The sequence below is a fragment of the Lissotriton helveticus genome, chromosome 11, assembly GCF_964261635.1.
Source record: "Lissotriton helveticus chromosome 11, aLisHel1.1, whole genome shotgun sequence".
NCBI lineage: Eukaryota > Metazoa > Chordata > Amphibia > Caudata > Salamandridae > Lissotriton > Lissotriton helveticus.
The window spans coordinates 564256252-564280173 of record NC_136072.1 but is presented as its reverse complement, the minus strand read 5'-3'; positions in this window follow the sequence as shown (position 1 = coordinate 564280173).

Below are 23922 nucleotides of genomic sequence, written 5' to 3'. Positions count from 1 at the left end.
CCCGGCACTCCCTGAGTCAGGCCCTGAGCCAGAGAGCTTCCTCCCCTGTTGTGGTGTCCTCCCTTATCGACATGGGCAGTGCCCCATGGCCGGCGGCTACCCGGCGACGGGCCATGTCGGACTCGGATCTATCTGGAAGCCCTGTAATTCATGGCTCTGGTGGGGAGGAGGGGGTGCAATCAGGATTCCTGTTGGTATGCCTTTGCCCAACCACTCTGGACCTGAAGGGGAGAACTTACTCCTGACCCCGTGACCGGGGTTTTCCCGTGGCTCTGATAACCGAATTAGCCAAGGATTACATTTGCACTGTTATCCTAGACTTGATCCATCTTATGTTTCTTGCTGTCCAACCATACTTCCTACTGTGGGCATGTATCCGTGCATATGGAGGGGGGTCCGACTCAGCCATGTTCCTGCTTGACTGTAGCTAACCGTTTTAGAGTAGCATATCACCTTTTGCGGTGTAGTTAATAGTTGGGTTTTTGGGCGACAGATGCTTCAGCTTCAGAAGTGTAGGGTGGGGGAGTTGGGGGGGTTGGGTGGGATGGGGGACCGTTGTCCCTTGACAGTTTGTTTTGTTTAGCCGCCTACGGGCCGCTGGTTGCAGTTCATCTTGCCATTTCCGATCCTCTGATTACTTCCCAATGGGCATGCAGATCATGTCCTTCCTGTTTTTTGTTTTTTTTTGGCTGCCTACGGGCCGCCACTGGGAGTTCCTACTGGCAGTTACCTACCTCCTTTCCCCGATTCCCAAGATTGATGGGCTGTCCATCAAATACTGCGACTCCGATCCTGGGCCCGGGGGTAGGGAGGTGTTCCTCCCTGGATGGGTAGGGATCCATGTAGTTATGCGGCCCTCCATAGTTTCTTCCCTTAGATGACCTCTATCCTTACTAGACCTCTCCACATCCTTTCTTGGAACGTCAATGGCCTCCTGGACCGAATCAAGCGTACAGCTGTCCTCCGCGCTGCTCACCGCCTTGGGCCGGACATTCTATTCCTCCAAGAGACCCACCTCTTGGGTACACAATGCAACTTCCTAGCTCGATATGGCTTTGATAGGGTCTGGCACTCTGGGTTTGGGCTCACGAGGGGTTGCCATCTTGCTGAGGAAAGGGCTTTCTTTTACCCTCGTTAACGTCGAGTCGGATACACAGGGTCGATATGTGGTGGTCGCGGGAACCATTGAAGGGTGCCCCCTGAGCCTTCTCTGCCTCTACATTTTCCCCCTGCTCCTACCCCCTACACTCTGGGGTCTTACTCAAGTGATCTCCTCCCTCCCACAGGGCCTTATGGTAGTATGGTAGTAGGGGGGACTTCAACGCCGTTCTGCAGCCCCTGCAGGATACGACCGGGCTGCCATCTGGAGCCCGTGTCTCCACTGCGAAGATTCTCTCAAGCTGGTCCTCGACCTTGGGTCTGTGTGATGTCTGGAGAATATGGAACCCATGTACAGAACAATACACCCACACGTCAGCCGCCCACCATACTCACTCCCGAATCGATCTTATCCTGATGCCGGCCACGGACTGCCAGCTAGTGTCTGCGGCCGTGATACTGCCAAGGGGGATCTCAGATCACTCTTCCATCTCACTCCATCTCGGGACCCCCCGGAGGGGTCCGTGGGCAGTCTGGCGACTTAACCTCTGGTTCTTACAGGATACGACGTTGGTGGAGTCCCTTGTTCAGGAGCTGCGTAATTTTTTCTCCACTAATATAGGCTCGGTCCCCTCGCAGGGGACGCTGTGGGAGGTGAGCAAGGCCATTATCCGGGGGGTGGCCAGGGGATTGGTCCACGCAAAGCGGTCGGAGCGGATGGCCCAGCTTGCTCACCTAGAATCCCGGGCGGAGCGGCTCGAGACGGCTTTGCTCAGGGGTGGCACAGGGGGATTCCTCCCAACAGCTGACCGTGGTGCATGAGGAGATCCATCTGGTGTCATTGGAATCTGCCAAGATGCTTTGGTGTTCATCGGTCGCCCGTATTTACGGGTGGGGGGACAAGAATGGTAAGCTTCTCCACAATCTAGTGTCTGATCCCAAAGTCCACCGTATTATCCCTGAAATCCGTTCCCATACTGGGGCTCTCCGGGTAACATCTTCAGCCATTGCTCAAACCTTCGCGGATTACTATGAGACCCTTTACACCGCCCGTCCCCCAGGTGCTTCCCTAGATGACTTGTTGGACGAGACAGATACCCGACTCCCGGGTCTCTCTCCAGAGGCGGCGGAGGCTCTGGACCGTCCTTTCACTCTGGAGGAAGTCCAGGACGCTATCTCACTCTTGCATCCTGGGAAGACGCCTGGTCCCGATGGGTTTCCTCAAGAGTACTACGCGACCTTTCGGGATGTCCTGGCCCCCCATTTGGCGGATCTTTACCGCCACGTGGCGGAGGTAGGGGCATTCCCTCCCGAGTCGGATGTTGCTACGATAGTGGTCATTCCAAAGACACAATCGCCCTCCCTGAGCTGTGCGGACTACCGTCCGATTTCGCTGATTAATACAGAGATTAAGATTTTCGCCACTGTCTTGGCTCAAAGGCTACGGCCCCTTCTGCAAGATCTTGTCCACCCCGACCAATGTGGGTTTATGCCTGCCAGAGGCACTCGCCATTGCATTCGCAGGCTCCATTTGGCTCTGGCTCACCGTGGCCGCCTCACCCCATACTTGGCACTACTCTTCTTAGACTTCGAGAAGGCCTTTGATACGGTGAACTGGGAATATCTGCAAGATGTGCTGGACAGGATTGGTTTTGGTCCCTCGTTCCACCATCTGATCAGTGTTCTCTACGCTAGCCCCAAAGCCCGAGTACTCATCAATGGAGAGCTGTCCGGGGCCTTCCCGATCCGAAGGGGTACACGCCAGGGGTGTCCGCTCTCGCCACTCTTATTCGTGCTGGCGATGGAGCCCCTGGCGGCTCTCTCCGGGCAGAACCCGCTAATCTGGGGATGGGCCTGGGACTCGAGTCAAGTAGACAAGATAGCCCTACACGCGGACGACGTTTTGCTATATTTGGCTGACCCTGATAGTTCTGGCCCCAGGTGCCTGGCGACCCTTGCCGCATTTGAACGGGTCTCGGGACTCCGCCTCAACCCGGCGAAGTCAACCCTAGTGCCCCAACACCCTTCCCGGGACTGTTTTGACTGGCAGACGGACATCCCCCTTAGAAGGCACTCGGTCAAGAACCTCAGCGTTTGGATAGCTCTTCTGCCAGAACTTGAGTGGGCTTTAAACGTCACGCCTTTGGTTGCCCGGATGAAGGCGGATCTCAAGAGGTGGCTGACTCTCCCCCTCAACCCTTATGGAAGGAGTGCGTTGTTCAAAATGATGGTCCTCCTCTGTTTTATTTACATAATGCTAAACAAAACTGTCCACCTGTCGAGTAGCTGGTTCTGCGAACTGGACAGTGTCCTCACCCGGTTTCTCTGGGGAGGGGCTAGGCCATGCCTATCTCTGGCACACTGTCGTATCCCCCCTTTGATGGAGACATGGGGGTAACCAACCTTCACCTCTACTACCTAGCCACAAAGCTCATTGTCATCCACGATTGGTATGCGGGCGGCTCGTCCGACCCTGCATATCGGGTGGAACTCGGTGCGTCGAACTTTACACAGATCCAGGGCTTTTTGTACGGCAGCCTAGTCCCACGGGTCTTGCCCCTGGTCACCAGGACGGTGTTTCTGGCCTGGCGCACGGCCCTCCGCCATGTGCGGTGGGATCGTAAACTAACTCGGCAGACGTCATTATGGCACGGGTCCTGGATGCAAGAGGTCTCGTCCTTGCAGAGGTGCCGACGGTGGGACCTTGTTGGAATCTCAGTATGTTTGGGTGGGGGATCACATCCGCTCCTTTGCGGATCTGCAGCACCGCCACGCCCTTCCACACTCCCAGCACTATAAATACCTGCAGCTCAGACAGGCCCTCCATACCCATGTCTCACCCTCTGTCTCTCTTCCAGAGTTCAGCCTGTTAGAAGCCCAAGTGATGATGGGAAATCTGGGGAGGGAAGGAGTGTCCCGTATCTACCGTTCCTTAGTGAATAATGGCCCACTTCTCTAGAACGGCTCCGGGGTCGATGGGAGAGTTGGGTGGGCCTCCTAGAGGAGGCGGACTGGAGGGATGCCCTTATGGCACCTAAAACCTTGACCACATCCTCCAAGCTTCGTCTGGTCCATCTCTATTATTTACACACGGCGTATCTCACCCGGACACGGCTAGTCCAGGCCTGGCTGAAGCCCTCCCCGGCATGCACACAATGTACATCTGCCCCAGCTGACTTCTATCACATGGTATGGTGCTGTCCGGTCTTGGCGCCATTCTGGGAGGGGGTGGAAAGAGAGCTCACGACCGCATTGGGCTGGGAGGTTCCTCACGACCCCAAATGTTTGTTGCTTGGGGTGTTTGATGGCCTGGATGGTTCAGGGGCGGATAAGCGCCTTCTGGGGACAGCTGTGGCAGTGGCCAAGTGAGACATTGCAGCACACTGGTCCCAGGCGAAGGCTTCGTCTATGCTCTGCCATGCTCACCCTGAAGGACAGTTTTGCTTTGTGTCAACTGTGTGTGCTGTTATTTTCTTTCCTGACCTCAATTGAACTGCAACCAATGAATGTGTCTTGTTGTAATAAACTTAATAAAATTGATTATCAAAAAGAAATCTGTAAATTGGAACTTTGATATTATATATATATATATATATATATATATATATATATATATATATATATATATATATATATATATATATATATATATATATATATATATATCCAATCACAAAAAGTTTGCCAAACCTTGGAAAAGCCTCACACAGGGAGGTTTGGTAACGTGCATTTATTCACGGAGGTTGCAGGCAGTTTCGGTAAAAACAAACATCTTGTGCCAGACGCGTTTCGAGTCTTCCTGACTCACTGGAGTTGAATTGTGCAACCACAAGTACCACAAAGCCATGCAGTTGGCAACACCCACTGGGGCGGGGATTATCAGACAAATATGGTTGCTAAAGCCGGTCTTCTCACCGTGCTATTGCCAATGAAGAAGAGTCAGGAAGACTCGAAATGCGTCTGGCACAAGATGTTTGTTTTTACCGAAACTGCCTGCAGCCTCCATGAATAAATGCACGTTACCAAACCTACCTGTGTGAGGTTCTTCCAAGCTTTGGCGAACTTTTGTGATTGGATATTAGCGGCCGGTTCAGGTCGCGGAAGATGCCAATCTATAAGCACAGTGATGGTTACACCATCCGGTGTCACTGCTACAGGAGGCAGTGCTCATGAAGGATTGAATGTGCGGCAGTCACAAGTAATAACTACATCACCACACTGTGGTTATTATTTTAATATCACTCTGTTACAAAGACGGACTCACTGGAGTTGAATTGTGCAACCACAAGTACCACAAAGCCATGCAGTTGGCAACGCCCACTGGGGCGTGGACTATCAGACAAATATGGTTGCTAAAGCCGGTCTTCTCGACGTGCTATTGCCAATGAAGAAGAGAAGGAAGACTCGAAACGCGTCTGGCACAAAATGTTTGTTTTTACCAAAACTGCCTGCAGCCTCCGTGAATAAATGCACATTACCAAACCTACCTGTGTGAGGCTCTTCCAAGCTTTGGCGAACTTTTGTGATTGGATATTAGCGGCCGGTTCAGGTCGCGGAAGATGCCCAGCTGTAAGCGCAGCGATGGTTACACCATCCGGTGTCACCGCTACAGGAGTCAGTGCTCATGAAGGATTGAATGCGCGGCAGTCACAAGTAATAACTACATCACCCCACTGTGGTTATTATTTTAATATCAAGCTGTTACAAAGACGGACTCACTGGAGTTGAATTGTGCAATCACAAGTACCACAAAGCCATGCAGTTGGCAACGCCCACTAGGGCGGGGACTATCAGACAAAAATGGTTGCTAAAGGCGGTCTTCTCAATGTGCTATTGCCAATGAAGAAGAGTCAGGAAGACTCGAAACGCAGCTGGCACAAGATGTTTGTTTTTACCGAAACTGCCTGCAGCCTCCGTGAATTAATGCACGTTACCAAACCTACCTGTGTGAGGCTCTTCCAAGCTTTGGCGAACTTTTGTGATTGGATATTAGCGGCCGGTTTAGGTCGTGGAAGATACCCAGTTGTGAACGCAGCGATGGTTACACCATCCGGTGTCAGCGCTACAGGAGGCAGTGCTCATGAAGGATTGAATGTGCGGCAGTCACAAGTAATAACTACATCACCCCACTGTGGTTATTATTTTAATATCATGCTGTTACAAAGACGGACTCACTGGAGTTGAATTCTGCAACCACAAGTACCACAAAGCCATGCAGTTGGCAACGCCCACTGGGGCGGGGACTATCAGACAAATATGGTTGCTAAAGCCGGTCTTCTCAACGTGCTATTGCCAATGAAGAAGAGTCAGGAAGACTCGAAACGCGTCTGGCACAAGATGTTTGTTTTTACCGAAACTGCCTGCAGCCTCCGTGAATAAATGCACGTTACCAAACCTACCTGTGTGAGGCTCTTCCAAGCTTTGGCGAACTTTTGTGATTGGATATTAGCGGCCGGTTTAGGTCGCGGAAGATACCCAGTTGTAAGCGCAGAGATGGTTACACCATTCGGTGTCAGCGCTACAGGAGGCAGTGCTCATGAAGGATTGAATGTGCGGCAGTCACAAGTAATAACTACATCACCCCACTGTGGTTATTATTTTAATATCACGCTGTTACAAAGACAGACTCACTGGAGTTGAATTGTGCAACCACATGTACCACAAAGCCATGCAGTTGGCAACGGCCACTGGGGTGGGGACTATCAGACAAATGAAGTTGCTAAAGCCGGTCTTCTCAACGTGCTCTTGCCAATGACGAAGAGTCAGGAAGACTCGAAACGCGTCTGGCACAAGATGTTTGTTTTTACCGAAACTGCCTGCAGCCTCCGTGAATAAATGCACGTTACCAAACCTACCTGTGTGAGGCTCTTCCAAGCTTTGGCAAACTTTTGTGATTGGATATTAGCGGCCGGTTCAGGTCGCGGAAGATGCCCAGCTGTAAGCGCAGCGATGGTTACACCATCCGGTGTCACCGCTACAGGAGGCAGTGCTCATGAAGGATTGAATGTGCGGCAGTCACAAGTAATAACTACATCACCCCACTGTGGTTATTATTTTAATATCACGCTGTTACAAAGACGGACTCACTGGAGTTGAATTGTGCAACCACAAGTACCACAAAGCCATGCAGTTGGCAACACCCACTGGGGCGGGGACTATCAGACAAATATGGTTGCTTAAGCCGGTCTTCTCAACGTGCTATTGCCAATGAAGAAGAGTCAGAAAGACTCGAAACGCGTCTGGCACAAGATGTTTGTTTTTACCGAAACTGCCTGCAGCCTCCGTGAATAAATGCACGTTACCAAACCTACCTGTGTGAGGCTCTTCCAAGCTTTGGCGAACTTTTGTGATTGGATATATATATATATATATATATATATATATATATATATTATATATATGATCCTCGAACGCCTGGAGCTTTTGGGAAACACTCGACGGTTCTCCGCCTTGCAGGCTTTTCATGCAGCGCATTCCGCCTTCTTGCTTTAAAAACTAGCCCGACGCGTTTCAGGGATTTAATCCCATCTTCAGGGGCAGCCCACAGTGAGCACTCGTTAGGCATCTTCAGTTTCACGGATTCAGATTATGCAAATCACCTGATGGGCGTAGGCTCGATTCCGTGTCTCATCATGCATTTCTGGGATTTGTAGTCCGTCTTGAGTGCCATGTTTGTTCCACTTTTGAGTAAAGTCAAGTGTTCACTGTACATTGGGGCAAATGTTCATATCCTTAAGTAGGTCGCACGACGGTCTTCATGCGCTGTGGTTTCACTTATGGAGTTCCGTGCACACCTCCAACCGGTTTGGAAATGTTGGCCTCACTCTGCCACGAAATTTCGTTTTTCTGACAGATGATGGTGCTCCCCCACGGCACAGGCAGCCGTGTGCATAATGATCCTCGAACGCCTGGAGCTTTTGGGAAACACTCGACGGTTCTCCGCCTTGCAGGCTTTTCATGCAGCGCATTCCGCCTTCTTGCTTTAAAACTAGCCCGACGCGTTTCAGGGATTTAATCCCATCTTCAGGGGCAGCCCACAGTGAGCACTCGTTAGGCATCTTCAGTTTCACGGATTCAGATTATGCAAATCACCTGATGGGCGTAGGCTCGATTCCGTGTCTCATCATGCATTTCTGGGATTTGTAGTCCGTCTTGAGTGCCATGTTTGTTCCACTTTTGAGTAAAGTCAAGTGTTCACTGTACATTGGGGCAAATGTTCATATCCTTAAGTAGGTCGCACGACGGTCTTCATGCGCTGTGTTTTCACTTATGGAGTTCCGTGCACACCTCCAACCGGTTTGGAAATGTTGGCCTCACTCTGCCACGAAATTTCGTTTTTCTGACAGATGATGGTGCTCCCCCACGGCACAGGCAGCCGTGTGCATAATGATCCTCGAACGCCTGGAGCTTTTGGGAAACACTCGACGGCTCTCCGCCTTGCAGGCTTTTCATGCAGTGCATTCCGCCTTCTTGCTCTAAAACTAGCCCGACGCGTTTCAGGGATTTAATCCCATCTTCAGGGGCAGCCCACAGTGAGCACTCATTAGGCATCTTCAGTTTCACGGATTCAGATTATGCAAATCACCTGATGGGCGTAGGCTCGATTCCGTGTCTCATCATGCATTTCTGGGATTTGTAGTCCGTCTTGAGTGCCATGTTTGTTCCACTTTTGAGTAAAGTCAAGTGTTCACTGTACATTGGGGCAAATGTTCATATCCTTAAGTAGGTCGCACGACGGTCTTCATGCGCTGTGTTTTCACTTATGGAGTTCCGTGCACACCTCCAACCGGTTTGGAAATGTTGGCCTCACTCTGCCACGAAATTTCGTTTTTCTGACAGATGATGGTGCTCCCCCACGGCACAGGCAGCCGTGTGCATAATGATCCTCGAACGCCTGGAGCTTTTGGGAAACACTCGACGGTTCTCCGCCTTGCAGGCTTTTCATGCAGCGCATTCCGCCTTCTTGCTTTAAAACTAGCCCGACGCGTTTCAGGGATTTAATCCCATCTTCAGGGGCAGCCCACAGTGAGCACTCGTTAGGCATCTTCAGTTTCACGGATTCAGATTATGCAAATCACCTGATGGGCGTAGGCTCGATTCCGTGTCTCATCATGCATTTCTGGGATTTGTAGTTCGTCTTGAGTGCCATGTTTGTTCCACTTTTGAGTAAAGTCAAGTGTTCACTGTACATTGGGGCAAATGTTCATATCCTTAAGTAGGTCGCACGACGGTCTTCATGCGCTGTGTTTTCACTTATGGAGTTCCGTGCACACCTCCAACCGGTTTGGAAATGTTGGCCTCACTCTGCCACGAAATTTCGTTTTTCTGACAGATGATGGTGCTCCCCCACGGCACTTTTGTGATTGGATATATATATATATATATATATATATATATATATATATATATATATATATATATATATATATATATATATATATATATATATATATATATATATATATATATTACCTACTGGCGGTCGCCAGTAGGTAGTTATAGTTAGGATTGTTTTCCATAGGGAAATCGCAACATTCTATTGGGAATAACTTTGGCGCCGGTTGAGGAATCTGCCTGAAATTGTCCTCAACTTTGCCTCGCGGCGCTCCGGTCCTTCCCTGAAAGTTTGGGGGGGATTCGTCAAGCGGGGGCCGAGATAAAAGGGGGGTCCCAAAACGTGTTTTCACTAAATTAATTTCCTAAGGGCGGTCGGACTCACTTTTAGCTCGAACGGCTGAATGGATTTTCACCAAACTTGGGAAAATTGTAGGGACTGGTAGCCCGATGTGCCTTTGCTATGTCTCAAGATATGTGCTCAAGAGGATTTTGAGTAATTTAGGTAAAAAAAATATATATATCTGTAAGCGTGCCCCGGTACGCGCACTGGGGAACGCTTTTACCTCCTGAGTGGATGTCAGGGTGTGTCTCCAACTGGTGGGAACCTTGGAGCTTTGATATTTACACGGCCTCCCAGCCACGGGAGATGCACCACCCGGAAATTTGGGGCCACGGAGCTCCGATTCTCGGAGTTTCAATGTGGAGGCATCCATGGAGGATTGACAAGCCGGATGTGCGCGTGGAGGCCCACTGGTGGGCTTGAATCAGACAGCAGCACAAAACTGAGGCACTCACTACAAGACCCACAAACCAACGCGGACTCATTTGAGTTGCCCATTGGAGGGCTCATATTTTTAAGTGGGAGGTGTGGCCTCTTTGCCAAAATGACTGTCGCGCCGCTGAAGAGTGCAATGAGCATGAAAAGCGTCCGGCGTGAATCGACAGGCATGCTGTAAACTGGATCCACTCGCCGATCCGGCTTTCACCTCCTGAGTGGATGTCAGGGTGCGTCTCCAACTGGTGGGAACCTTGGAGCTTTGATATTTACGCGGCCTCCCAGCCGCGGGAGATGCACCACCCCGAAATTTGGGGCCACGGAGCTCCGATTCTCGGAGTTTCAATGTGGAGGCATCCATGGAGGATTGACAAGTCGGATGTGCGCGTGGAGGACCATTGGTGGGCTTGAATCAGACAGCGGCACATAACTGAGGCACTCACTGTCAGGGTGCGTCTCCAACTGGTGGGAACCTTGGAGCTTTGATATATATATATATACATGTCATGTGATCAAGGCTCCGCTGAGCCGAAACGTCGGTGACTCTTTCTGCCGAATAAAACTTTTACACCTCGAGGTCCGTGTCCGGAGTCTGCTTGCTGTGTTGTACGAGCGCGTGAGGAGACAAACGGTGTACAGGATATATATATATATATATATATATATATATCTTCCTCGCGCTACTCGAGCATTCCATGCCTCCTTAGCGAGAATTGCGTTGTCGAATAGACTCCTCGAGACGAGTCTCCACTATTGCAAATAAATATGACGACGCCGTGTGCAATTTTCAATCTTTAATAGCTGCCTCTACCAAACGCGTATCAACTGACTTGCAGTCTTGTTCACTGGTAATTGAGCTTCTGAACGCGGCCATTTTTAAAGTGCATGAAGTGCAAAACATTAAAACTACAACAGTGACTAACGTGAAAACAGACTCATAGTTTTTCATCATGTTCACAGAGTAACATACAATAAAATTTCATTACAACATTTCTCGTGGTTATAAAGTGAACCAATACCATTTAAACGATTCAATTTATATTTTGTCACATAAAATCGCTAGCGCTGTGCTTCTGCCCATTATAACGCTTCTGTGAGCACATTCATAAAAAGCTAATGTACCGTTTCAGTACTTGCGCTTTTATCTCTTTACCACCTGCACTCTTTTTACAATTTGAATCAAACTTTATTTAAAATTATGCTCAAGTGAGCTTTAGTAAGTTCCTTCATTCTATTTATTGGTTACACCTCTATTTGACATGTTTTAACCCCTCAAGAATCAGTTGAAACGCGTTTGGTAGCAGCAGCTATTAAAGATTGAAAATTGCACACGGCGTCGTCATCTCTATTTGCAATACACTCCAGTCGGGTGAAATCCAATCTTCACACACTGGTTCCTGGTTACCCGGCCACTGAGCGCTCGTTGTGGGTGCGTTTCCCTACGGCAGAACCTCGCCGTTATGTATTCCAAACCTCTTCGTTTTTACACGAAAGAATCCGGGCGCACACCATCTGTATACCACAATTGGATTTATGGTAATTATGTCAGCATGAAAACAAACACGATCTACGCGTTCGGTGCTGCAAACACCTTGCTCACGATCAACTTCCTATATTTTTTTCAAAACATTTAAAGCAATCTAGGATCTGACGTTACATCACTTCCTGTTTCTCAATACTGGGCATTGTGGTTATTGTAGTTTTTATAATTTTAAATAAAAAGAGTCTCTGGGTGTTGTTTTTTACCATTCTTTTTCCACAGAAAATAATAACCCCTTATTTTCAACATGGAGCTTTGTCAGTGACCTTTTTTCTTTCAATAACGTTTTAGATACTTTTAATGAAGGTTTTTTGAGTTTTCAAAATTATTAAGTTTATGGCTCAAGTTCGGATAGATCTTTATCTATACATCAGGAAAATCAAACTAGCGAAGTTTTTTGAAGAATCAAATAAGAAAAAGAACCAAAGATCACAAATAGGCGAGGCAAGTACTCCGAATCTAACCGTAAAAGAAGCAGAGGCATATACTGACCTATTGAACCTGGATATAACTGATGAAAATGAAACAACTCTCAGCCAAGCAATTGCACAAACAGGAGCAGGTATGAGCAAGATGAAGCCACAATCGAAATTCTATCCTCAGCTGCCTGTGGGAAACAAGGTGGATCTATTTCAAGAGGCAGTTATTCAAGACCTGTATAAAATCAAGGGATCAAACTACAAGGACAACTTAACATTAAAAGAACGAGAAGCACTCAGAAATCTAATGAACGATGATCATATAGAAATAAAAATGGCGGACAAAGGAGGAAATATCGTGATCTGGGAAAAGAGTGCATATATAACTGAAGCCCATCGTCAACTAAAGGATACCAATTATTATGAAAGGCTGAAAATCAATCCTACACCTGAAATAAAGAAGAAACTTGATGAAAAATTAAGACAATGGAAATTGAGCAACCTAATAGACGATGATGAACAAAAATATCTAACGACTGATCACCCAATAACAGCAACTATTTATTTTCTGCCTAAGGTTCACAAAGATCAAAGGAAACCCCCTGGTAGGCCAATTCTATCTGCTAAGGGCTCACTTTTGGAACCTATCTCAAATTACATCGACTACTTCCTCAAACCCTATGTGATACAACTGAGCTCATACATACAAGACACCAATGATTTACTAAGGAGACTGGAAAACACACCATGGCAGGAAAATTATCAATTAATATCAATGGATGTTGTTTCCCTCTACACAAATATACATAATGACATTGGAATGAAAGCATGCAATCACTTTTTGCAAGACAGAAACATCAAATTCAAAAATCACAACGGAATGTTACAGGACATGATTGAACTGTGCCTGTCACAAAACATTTTCCTATTTGGAGAGGAACTATATTGTCAAAAGAATGGAAGCGCTATGGGTTTTTATTTTAGCCCGAACTATGCATGCCTCACAATGGGGTATTGGGAAAAGGAAATTGCCTGGGCATCGGAGAATGATCAATTCACTTGCAAAATTATGTGTTGGATAAGGTTCATAGATGACCTCCTGATCATCTGGGATGGGACACCAGAGGAATTTGCGGCATATTACAAAATCATCAATGGCAGCATGACAGGGCTGAACTTCACATATGAAATCAATTTTATTTTATTGTATTTTATTTTCGAAATTTTTATAGCGCAACAAATACCCTAAGGTGTCTCGGCGCTTGTGAGCTACTAGAAATCAGCCATTAACTTACTGGTTGAACAACCATGTCTTTAAGAGCCTGCGAAAGCTCATCAGGTTCGGGGCAGTTTTAATAGCCAATGGCAAGAGATTCCAAAGTTTTGGAGTGGCCACCAGAAAACGTCTGTCTCCCCAGGTGGCAGTTCTTGTACGCGGTACAGGGAGGAGACAGATGTTAGCCGATCTTAATTGCCTCTTGGGGGTGTATAGCTGAAAGGCTTCTGTGAGGAACCTGGGTCCAACGCCATGTACTGCCTTATAGGCAATGCAGAGGGCCTTAAATTTGATACGGCTTTCGACTCTCAGCCAGTGGAGATGACGAATGGCAGGAGTGGTGGGCTTGCGACGAAGAATGTTAAGAAGAATCCTTGCAGCCGCATTCTGAATAGACTGCAACTTCATTAGGACACGCTTCTGTGTGTTTAAAAAGAGAGCGTTCCCATAGTCTAATTTTGAGAAAACTAAGGTAGAGACCAAGGTCTTCCCAGCTGAGGTAGGGAGATAAGGCAATAGTTTCTTAATTTTTTTCAAAATGAAGAATGCTGAAGAGACAACCTTGTTTGTGTGGAGGTCGAAAGACAGTTTACTGTCAAAAATCACTCCCAGGTTTCTGGCCTTTTCTACTGGGACAGGTGGAGGGCCCAGCTTTTCAGGCCACCAGATAGAAGACCATTCAGGAGAGAGCCTGCCGAAGGTCATGATCTCGGTCTTATCCGAGTTAAGCCTCAGACAGTTCAAGGCCATCCAAGTGCTGACCTCGAGCATGGCTCTCTGGAAGTTGGCTGCCACAATAGGGCCATCTCTATGGATTGCCAGAACCAGCTGGGTATCGTCTGCGTAGGATGTAAGCCGTACCCCATGGGCCTTTATTACCCTCGCTAAGTCCGCTACGTAGATGTTAAATAGCATAGGACTTAGCGAGGAGCCCTGTGGGACTCCACAAGGGAGTGCAGAGATAGGGGAGTAGAAATCTCCCAGCCTCACTGTCTGGGTACGGTTTTCCAGGAAAGATGAAATAGGGTCCCTGGCCATACCATTTATCCCCAAGGCTGTGACACGGTCGACCAGGATACCATGGTCGACCGTGTCAAAGGCTGCAGACAAATCCAGAAGGATCAGGACAGCCGCCCCTCCCTGGTCCATGATAGCCCTGATCTCATCTGAGGCCTTTATCAAGGCGGTCTCCGTTCCATGCCCTTTCCTGAACCCAAACTGCGTTTCGTCGAGGAGTTGGTAAGCCTCGACGAACTCTGAGAGTTGTTTGTTCATCAGAGATTCGCATATTTTGGCAGGAAAGGGCAGACACGCAATGGGTCTGTAACTGGCCACAGCTGTAGGGTCCAGGGAAGGTTTTTTCAAAAGGGGTTTGATGACAGCCTTCTTCCAAGAACTAGGGTATTGACCTGTCTGGAATGCAGTGTTGCAAATTTCCATGAGTGGACGCGAGATCACTTCAGTGAGTTTTGCCATCACGGAAGGAGGACAAGGGTCCAGAGGGGAGCCCGACTTAGTGGTGGAAATGAGTCTGATAATATTGTCTTGTGTGGTGGGCGTAAAACAGGGAAAGCGATCATGATTATGATCAGAAATTACTTTTTCCTCATTACAGACTCTATGTTTAGTCCTGGTATCCCCTTCGAAGGAGGAATATATATCAGCCACTTTTGTGGTGAAGAATGTGGAGAGATCATTGCAGAAGGTCTGTGAGGGTTCGACCCCCGGTCCCGTAGAGGGAGTGGACAGAGTAGTGACGACAGAGAACAGCTCTCTAGCAGAATTTGTGGCATTCTCTATTTGTGCCGAGAAAAAGACAGTTTTTTTGGCAATAATCGCCTTTTTATATATTGTGAGGGCATCTTTATAGGTTTGTGTGGCTATGGGGCAGTAGACTTTCCTCCAACGCCTTTCTAGGTTCCTGCAGTGTTGCCGATGAAGTCTAAGATCTTCAGTATACCAAGCGGCCGACGGAGATGCTCTATTAGGTCTAGTGAGTTTCTCCGGGGCCACTTGATCCGCAGCACTCCGAATCCAATCCTGGAATTCGGAGGCTGATAGAGCAGGAGTATCTCCTCCCTGAGGGCAGGAAGAGGTCAGGGAATCTAACATATGAGGGATATCCACGTTCTTCCAGGCTCGAGTCCCAATCCTGGTTCGTGGCCTGGGGGGAGGAAGATTTGTAGTCCGGATATGTAACTCAAATATAATGGCCCTATGGTCTGACCACGTGATAGGCATGATATCCAATACAGAAATGTCAGGATTATTAGTGAACAGACCATCTAAGGTATGTCCTGCCTGATCTGTAATGCCCTTAACCAATTGATGCAATCCCAAATTTGAGAGATCGGCAGTAAGTTGAATGGTATCATGGTTGTCCTGCTCTTCCAAATAGAAGTTGAAATCTCCCAATATCATATATTTATCAGAACTTATAATATGATCATTAAAGTCTGAAAAAGTGGAGAGAAAGGGGTTTCGGGGGCCAGGAGGTCGATATAGTAAGATTCCTTTCAAGGCTTGTTTAGAATTGATGCTGATAGCAAAGGTAGCTGCTTCACAGTTGGCGGAGTTTATGGGATCAAAGGTGGTACGGTATTTATCCTTATAAATAATAGCGAGTCCGCCACCACAAAGAAGTAACATTCCTCGACAACATGTATCTATATCAAGGATAACCATATCCAAACCACTCTGCACAGAAAATCAACAGCTACAAATGCAACTTTGGAGGCGACAAGCTTCCACCAGGCATCACTGATCTCAAGTATCCCATACGGGGAATTTCTTCGCATCAGAAGAATATGTAGCGAAGACACTGAATGGCAAAAACATAGTGTTATAACAAAACAGAGATTCAAAAATCGGAAATACAACTATGGAAACATTGAGAAATGTTGGAAGAAGGCAAATGAAAAGCCCAGAACTGAATGTCTGAAACGCTCAAAGGAAGAACAGAACAAAATTGAGCTGGAACCAAACAGGCTAATCACAGACTATTCAGAAAACAGTAGAGAGCTGGTACACATTCTGAGAAAGAACTGGAAAATCTGACATTTAGATGAAACAGTGGGGAGACTTGTGGGAAAACACCCAACAGTGACGTACAGAAGAGCACCAAATTTGAAGGATCAACTCATCCATAGTCACTGCAAAATGAAAAAAGATGCAAAAAAGGATTGGCTCAAAACCACTGGTTTCGAGAAATGTTATGACTGCAAAATGTGTCAAATTGCGAAACAAACAAAACAAGTACCAATGCCTAACAACAAAAAATGGAAAATACGCCAATTAATCACCTGCAAGACAGAATACACAATTTATGGAATAGAATGCCCATGCCCTTTAATGTATGTGGGCAGCACAAAAAGTGAATTAAAAAAGCGTATAATGGAACACGCAAGAGCCACAACACATAAGGATAGAGCAAACGCAGTGGCCAAACACATGGAGCAACAACACAACAGAGATTGGCTAAAATTGAAATTCTTCGGGATAGAAACAATACCGAAGAATATCCGAGGAGGAAATCGAGAAAAAATATTGAGGCAAAAAGAATCACGCCACATCTTAAACTTTAGAACTCTAAGTCCGTATGGCCTCAATCAATCGGAGGAGTTATATATTCATCTCTGAAAAACAATGAAACACATGAGAAGGGAGAAGAGTGTTAAACTCTAAAACGGGAATCTAAAAGTCGAAAACATCCGACAATGAAAAGAAACCCCGTCCAAGAACAAGATAAAAAAGGAAGGAGCTATTATCATCGGTGAAAAATGAAATTAAGATGACAAACCCCACAAGAGGGGTCAGAAATAAACTTAATAATTTTGAAAACTCAAAAAACCTTCATTAAAAGTATCAAAAACGTTATTGAAAGAAACAAGGTCACTGACAAAGCTCCATGTTGAAAATAAGGGTTATTATTTTCTGTGGAAAAAGAATGGTAAAAAACAACACCCAGAGACTCTTTTTATTTAAAATTATAAAAACTACAATAACCACAATGCCCAGTATTGAGAAACAGGAAGTGATGTAACGTCAGATCCTAGAGTGCTTTAAATGTTTTGAAAAAAATATAGGAAGTTGATCGTGAGCAAGGTGCTTGCAGCACCGAAACGCGTAGATCGTGTTTGTTTTCATGCTGACATAATTACAATAAATCCATTTGTGGTATACAGATGGTGTGCGCCCGGATTCTTTCGTGTAAAAACGAAGAGGTTTGGAATATATATATATATATATATATATATATATATATATATATATATATATATATATATATATATATATATATCTATATATATCTATATATATATATATATATATATATATATATATATATATATAGATATATATATATATATATATACATATACATATATATCTATATACATATTACCTACTGGCGGTCGCCAGTAGGTATATATAGTTAGGATTTTTTCTCTATGGGTTTTTTGAAAATTCTATGTCTAATAACTTTGGCGTTTGTGGACGGAATCGGCTGAAATTTTCAGGAAAATGGCACATTTTGTTTCTGAGCAGCCCTTGAAAATTTGGGGGGGGTTCGTCCAGTGGGGGCCGAGAAAAAAGGGGGGTCCCAAAACGTGTTTTTAACATTGAGTTTTCCATAGGGCGGTTGGCCTCACTTTTAGCCCGAACGGCTGAATGGATTTGCACGAAACTTGGCAAAATTGTAGGGACTGGTAGCCCGATGTGCCTTTTGTAGGTCTCAATATATGTGCTCCAGTGGATTTTGAGAAATTAACGTTTAAAAAAAGATATATATCTGTAACAGCGGACCGGTTAGCGCTCTGGTTCGCGGACTTTTCGCGCAACGGAGCTTTGTGAAGCGAAGCTGATTGGTTCTCCGGCGTCTGTCAACATTCCAAACAGTCCGTAGCGGCCGCCATCTTGTCTCTCGGTAGGATCGAGAGACAAGAGGAGGTCAAAACAAAGGGGGAAATAACTATAAGGGGGCATAGTAGATCCTCGCTGACCCCCTAGGTTTGATGTGGAGGTTTTAAAAGGGCCCCGCGGGGCAAAAAAAAACCAAAGTAATAATAATCGAACGGCTGAATGGATTTGCACGAAACTTGGCAAAATATTAGGGACTGGTAGCCCGATGTGCCTTTGTTAGGTCTCAATATATGTGCTCCAGTGGATTTTGAGAAATTAACGTTGAAAAAAAGATATATATCTGTAACAGCGCTCCGCTTCGCGTACTTTTCGCGTTACGGAGCTTTGCGAAGCTGATTGGTTCTCCGGCGTCTTTTAACATTCCAAACAGTCCGTAGCGGCCGCCATCTTGTCCCTCGGTAGGATTGAGAGACAAGAGGAGGCCAAAGCGAAGGGGGAAATGACCATAAGGGGGCATAGTAGATCCTTCCTGACCTCTTAGGTTTGATGTACCATTTTGCCAAGTTTGGTGTAATTCCGTTCAGCCATTCAGGCTGTAGACGTATGTAAATGTCCTATGGAAAATTGCATGGGGAAAACACATTTGAAAGTGTTGAAATTTAGAACCAATTAAAATGTTACTTTGGTTTTGTATTTGTGTGTGATGAAAGTTAATTGGTTATGTATATATGTCAAATGAGAGGAAACCACAGCCATTTTGTGATACTACTGTCTGAGGTACATTTGTGAGGAATTTTTGGTGGTGAATTTCTGGTGTTTGATTTACACAGTACTAACACTTCTGCTACTTTTAAAAAGGTGAGTTGTTAATTTGTAAGGGGAACTATGTTGTACACTTGAAGATAATTTGAAAAATGTTTTCTGTTATTTATTTGCAGTCCTTCTGTTATACTAAATACTTGATGAAGTTAGTTTTATATTATGTATTACTAAAAACGATAAATGAAAGTGATTATTTTTTTCTGCAATTTACAGCAAGCAATTTCAAAATAAAATGGCTCACAATGAAGAGACCGTGGCAATTTCTTTTGAATTGTCCACTACATTGCTTGAAATTGAGAGCACCAATAATGAAATATTGTCACAAGGAGGACATGACTTGTATGATTCCATTAGATTGATTGAAATGGACAGCACCAAGAATGAAATATTGTCACAAGGAGATGACTTGAATGATTCCACTACATTGATTGAAATTGAGAGCACCAATAATGAAATATTGTCACAAGGAGGAGATGGCTTGTATGATTCCATTAGATTGATTGAAATGGACAGCACCAATAATGAAATATTGTCACAAGGAGGAGATGACTTGAATGATTCCACTACATTGATTGAAATTGAGAGCACCAATAATGAAATATTGTCACGAGGAGATGACTTGAATGATTCCACTACATTGATTGAAATGGACAGCACCAATAATGAAATATTGTCAGAAGGAGGAGATGACTTGAATGATTTTTTTGATCAATCTCTTGATGGCGAATTTATCGAGTGTTTGGAGACCATAGAGTTACAAGAATCATCATTGCAGACTTTTAATGAGGAGATTCCAGATGAGATGATTGAAGAGGAAATTACTGATGAGGACATGTTACTAGTTGTTTCAAATTTAGAAAATTCTGAAGAATAAATTTATATTTAGAAATCAAAAATTGTTTGAGACATTATTTATTTTTATTTTTAATTTATGAGGTTGTAGCGAAGTGATTGTAGTATAAAATGAGACTTATAGTATAGAGTGCAACATTTTTATGTTACATGGTAAGTTTACTCATATTTACTTCCCTTCTGCCACTATATTATCTCCAATGTGTATTTGACATCTCTTCTTCATCTCCGGCCTCCTTTCTCTCACTGTGTGTCTCCGATGCATCTTATCGCTGCTATTTTGTGTAATTACAGAAGAGAGTAAAATAAAATAGTTCGGAACGTGAAAAGGGGGCAAAGTAGAGTACTCCTCACCCCCTAGGCCTTTTTAGGCGGTCCCAAAAGGATCAGTTTCTGCTTTCCTGAGAGATTATGGTATGAGTTCCATATACCACAATAACTTGCATTACAACATGCAAGATATCTATCTCCTATTACCAACTTTTGGAGATATTCGCGCTAAGCGCGAATATCTCCAAAAAGTAACACCTGCCCTGAGCAGTTCTTAGCCATGTTATCCAATGGGAGGTGGATAACATGGCTAAGAGTATTAGCTCGGTAATGCATGAATATCGCTGAGTTTTTAGCGATATTCATGCATTGCGGCCGTTTATTATCGCATTTGCGATAAACCTTGATAATAGTAAGGTTTATCTTCGATAATTTCTGACGATGCTTAGTGGTAAAAAATTGGTTGGTAAGCATCGTTAGCGATAAATATCGCTTAACTTTGGTAATATGCCCCAACGTCTGTTAACGTTCGATTCGAAGGAAATGAGGAAGTGTTGAAAAACATTGTCTGCGCCATCTTGCCTTTTTTGAAATGCCACACTTTTGTCGTGCACGGCAGCCATTTTAGATGTCTTGACCAGACCCACTCTCTGCACGCTGTCGATTCGTAGCATGGCTCCTCACCCTCGTAAGCATCTCCCCCAGGCACTGGTCACCACCGCTCTCTGTCTTATGCATGGGCAATAAACCTTCCCCCATCTGCGCTGCTCTTCCCTGAGAATCACACTCTGTGCCCGCCCGACACCTCCCTTTCGCCCTATTCACTACCGCACCCTCTGACACTCCTCTTCCTCTGTGTCCGAATGTCCAGGCCGGTCCTAGGCTATCAGCTAGCCCTGCAGATGTAGTTTATGGCCCCAGCTGTAAAGAATCACCCCTCTTCAAAGGAGTTATAGTAGATCAAGGCCCACACCCGATGTGATCCGTCACAGCACACGCGTTCCTACTATCTGAAAACCATCCTGTATTGTGATTGGGGAGGGGACCGAGCCTGAAGCGGAAGATTCCAGGAATGACTCTTTGTACATCAAAGTTTTTACAATTATGTGTCACATTAAAAATATATAGCACTCCAACAAAGTAGTAGGAATATAAAACTTTAATAACATATAAATATATACAACAAAACAAAAACAGTAAAAACATTTAAACAACGAAGAGACCGTGGCAATTTCTTTTTAATTATCCAATAGATTTATTGAAATTGACAGCACCAATAATGAAATATTCTTGTCAGTAGCGGTCTGTTGTGCGAATAGTTCCAAGGCAGCAGAACGCGCTGAAATCTAGATGGCACGAAAGTGATGTCTAGTAAGTTGCCGCCCAGCAAAAAACGGCGTGGGGCGCCGCGGGGGTGAGTGAGTCCAGTAGGCACCACAGCTATTCTTACCGGCATTGCAGAATTACTGCTGGGGACAATGCCTGTGCTGTAGCAGGGTCACAGCAGAAACAAAAAGGATTCTGTTGAAGATGTTGTTGGTTTCAATTTGAAAACAGTTCTGGTGTCAACTGCTATGCTAATGTAGTGGTTAATGTTTTGTTTTCTCTAGAAAATGTAAAAGAGGGGGAGGCAGTCCAAAGTTCCGTTAAAAGGGCAAAGGAAAGGATCGGTGGTTTGAACTATCAGTCAAAAAGGGGAGGGGGTGCAATAATTTTTCCTACCGGGTCACACTGTGCTTTCACCGGAAGTGAGGTCTGCAGGATTGTAGTAATTCAAAGTGAGGCTGGCGCCAGCATGGGAGCGCCGACGTCCCGCGGATACAGTTTCGTCACTCCACGGGCGATCATGGCAGTCATTCCCCATCGGGGGTCGGAGACTCCCGCGGCTCCTCTAGAATCTTCAAGGTCGTGGAGGACTACGGTGGTGGAGTCAACCAGTGACCGGGCCATTTCTTTATGTTGGGCCCGCTCTTGCCAGGTCGACAGCCATTTTGAGAGTTCGGCAGCTACCGGCGATCGCGGGGTCACATGAGCGGACGGGCTCCACCCTGCCGGGCGAGACGTTGCAGCATGGCCACAGTGGAAGAACCGTTATCTAGGTCGTTCCGAAACTGTGCAGCACTGTAGTTGTTAGGATGCCACCGCCTGGAGCGCTGAGGGTGCAGCTGGGAAGCCTCCACCTGGGGAGGCGGGAGAGGCCTGTTCGCACCGTCTCTCCCTCCCAGTGCACCCCACGGCGTCTCGCTTGAGATTTGTTATGGCCGGACCAGGCGATGAGGACGAGGGGGGGGTCGGAGGCATGTGCAAGACATCCCCCTCCAGTGTTGTCGCAGCCATTATAAAAGAAAGAAGTGTCCCGTCCGTCTTCGGGCCGGGCTTCCGGTGGATGTCGGCCGGACGCCCCTGGCTCTGGCCCCATGAACGGGTTTCTTGGTTTATCGGCTGCAGCCGGATCCCGTCGGCCTCGGCCCCCCGACCGTTGGTGGTCGGACCGGAAGAGCATGTGGCGGGACTACCTGCAACTCTCAAGGGCCACCGCGGCCGGACTGGGAGAGAGAGGGGAGGGTCGAGGAGACATTCCCCCCCCCTGCAACTGTTCAGCGTTGTAAAGGCAATCCCCTGGCCGGGTCCCGCTGGTCTCGGCCTCTCCTCCGGCTACACCCTACGTTAGGATCTCCTGGCCGAGGCGTGGCAGCAGGACCTGCCTTATATGGGCTGCTCCCGGCTGGGCGTAGCCGGAACCCTGCCCCACCTTGGAAGTTTCCAGAGTGGGGGTGGATGTTCTACTGACTTGCATTTTCCCTAGTCTATCGATTTTTTTGGCGTGGCAGGCGGTGGGACAGCGAGGGGTGATTTGGTTTCTCTTACTGTTTTTCTGGTCTCTCACCACTGGCATATTTTAACGTTTTCTTGTTTCTAGGACATTAATAGGTTTTATCATTACGTTATGTTATCGTTTCTTTGTTCGTTGTTTAATAAAAGTTCATGTTCATCAGTGGCCTACTGATTTTCGTTTTCCTATTTTTTTCTTTCCAGGTTGTTTCATGGTAAAGTTTCTGTTAACAGGATACAGTGATCACTTCGTTATTATTGCATATGTCCTTTTCACTAGGGGTGCTCTCTGGTCGGGCCAGATGACGTATCTCTAGTAAATGGTCCGGGTGAAAAAGGTGCATCAATCAGTGGGGAGTAGATAGGCATGACAGATTACAACGGGGGAGAACGGTCCGCATTACGTACCCTTTCACTACTTGCAAAGATTTTCCTACGTTTATTTGCAAACAGGGAATACCTCCAAAAAGAACTAATTCCCAAACAGTCAATGTTCGGACAATCAATCAATCAATGAGGAATGAAATAGGTACGACGTGTTAAAGGCTTGCGTTACCTACCCTTCACTATCTGCAAAGGGAGATAGAATATTCCTATTCTTCCTCGTTTGCAGGTAGAGAAGATCGTTAAGAGAATTAACTTCGAACAATTCAATGCTCGATTGAAACAATCAACAAGGGGTACTGTGAACACAAATGAACGCCGCTTATATACATACGCATTGCTATTTTCAACAGGTTGTTCCTAATGTTTCTATTTTAGCGAGGTCAAAAGAGATCCCATTAGTGGCCTACTGATTTTGCTCGATTCCTTTTGTTTTTTTACACGATTTTTCGCT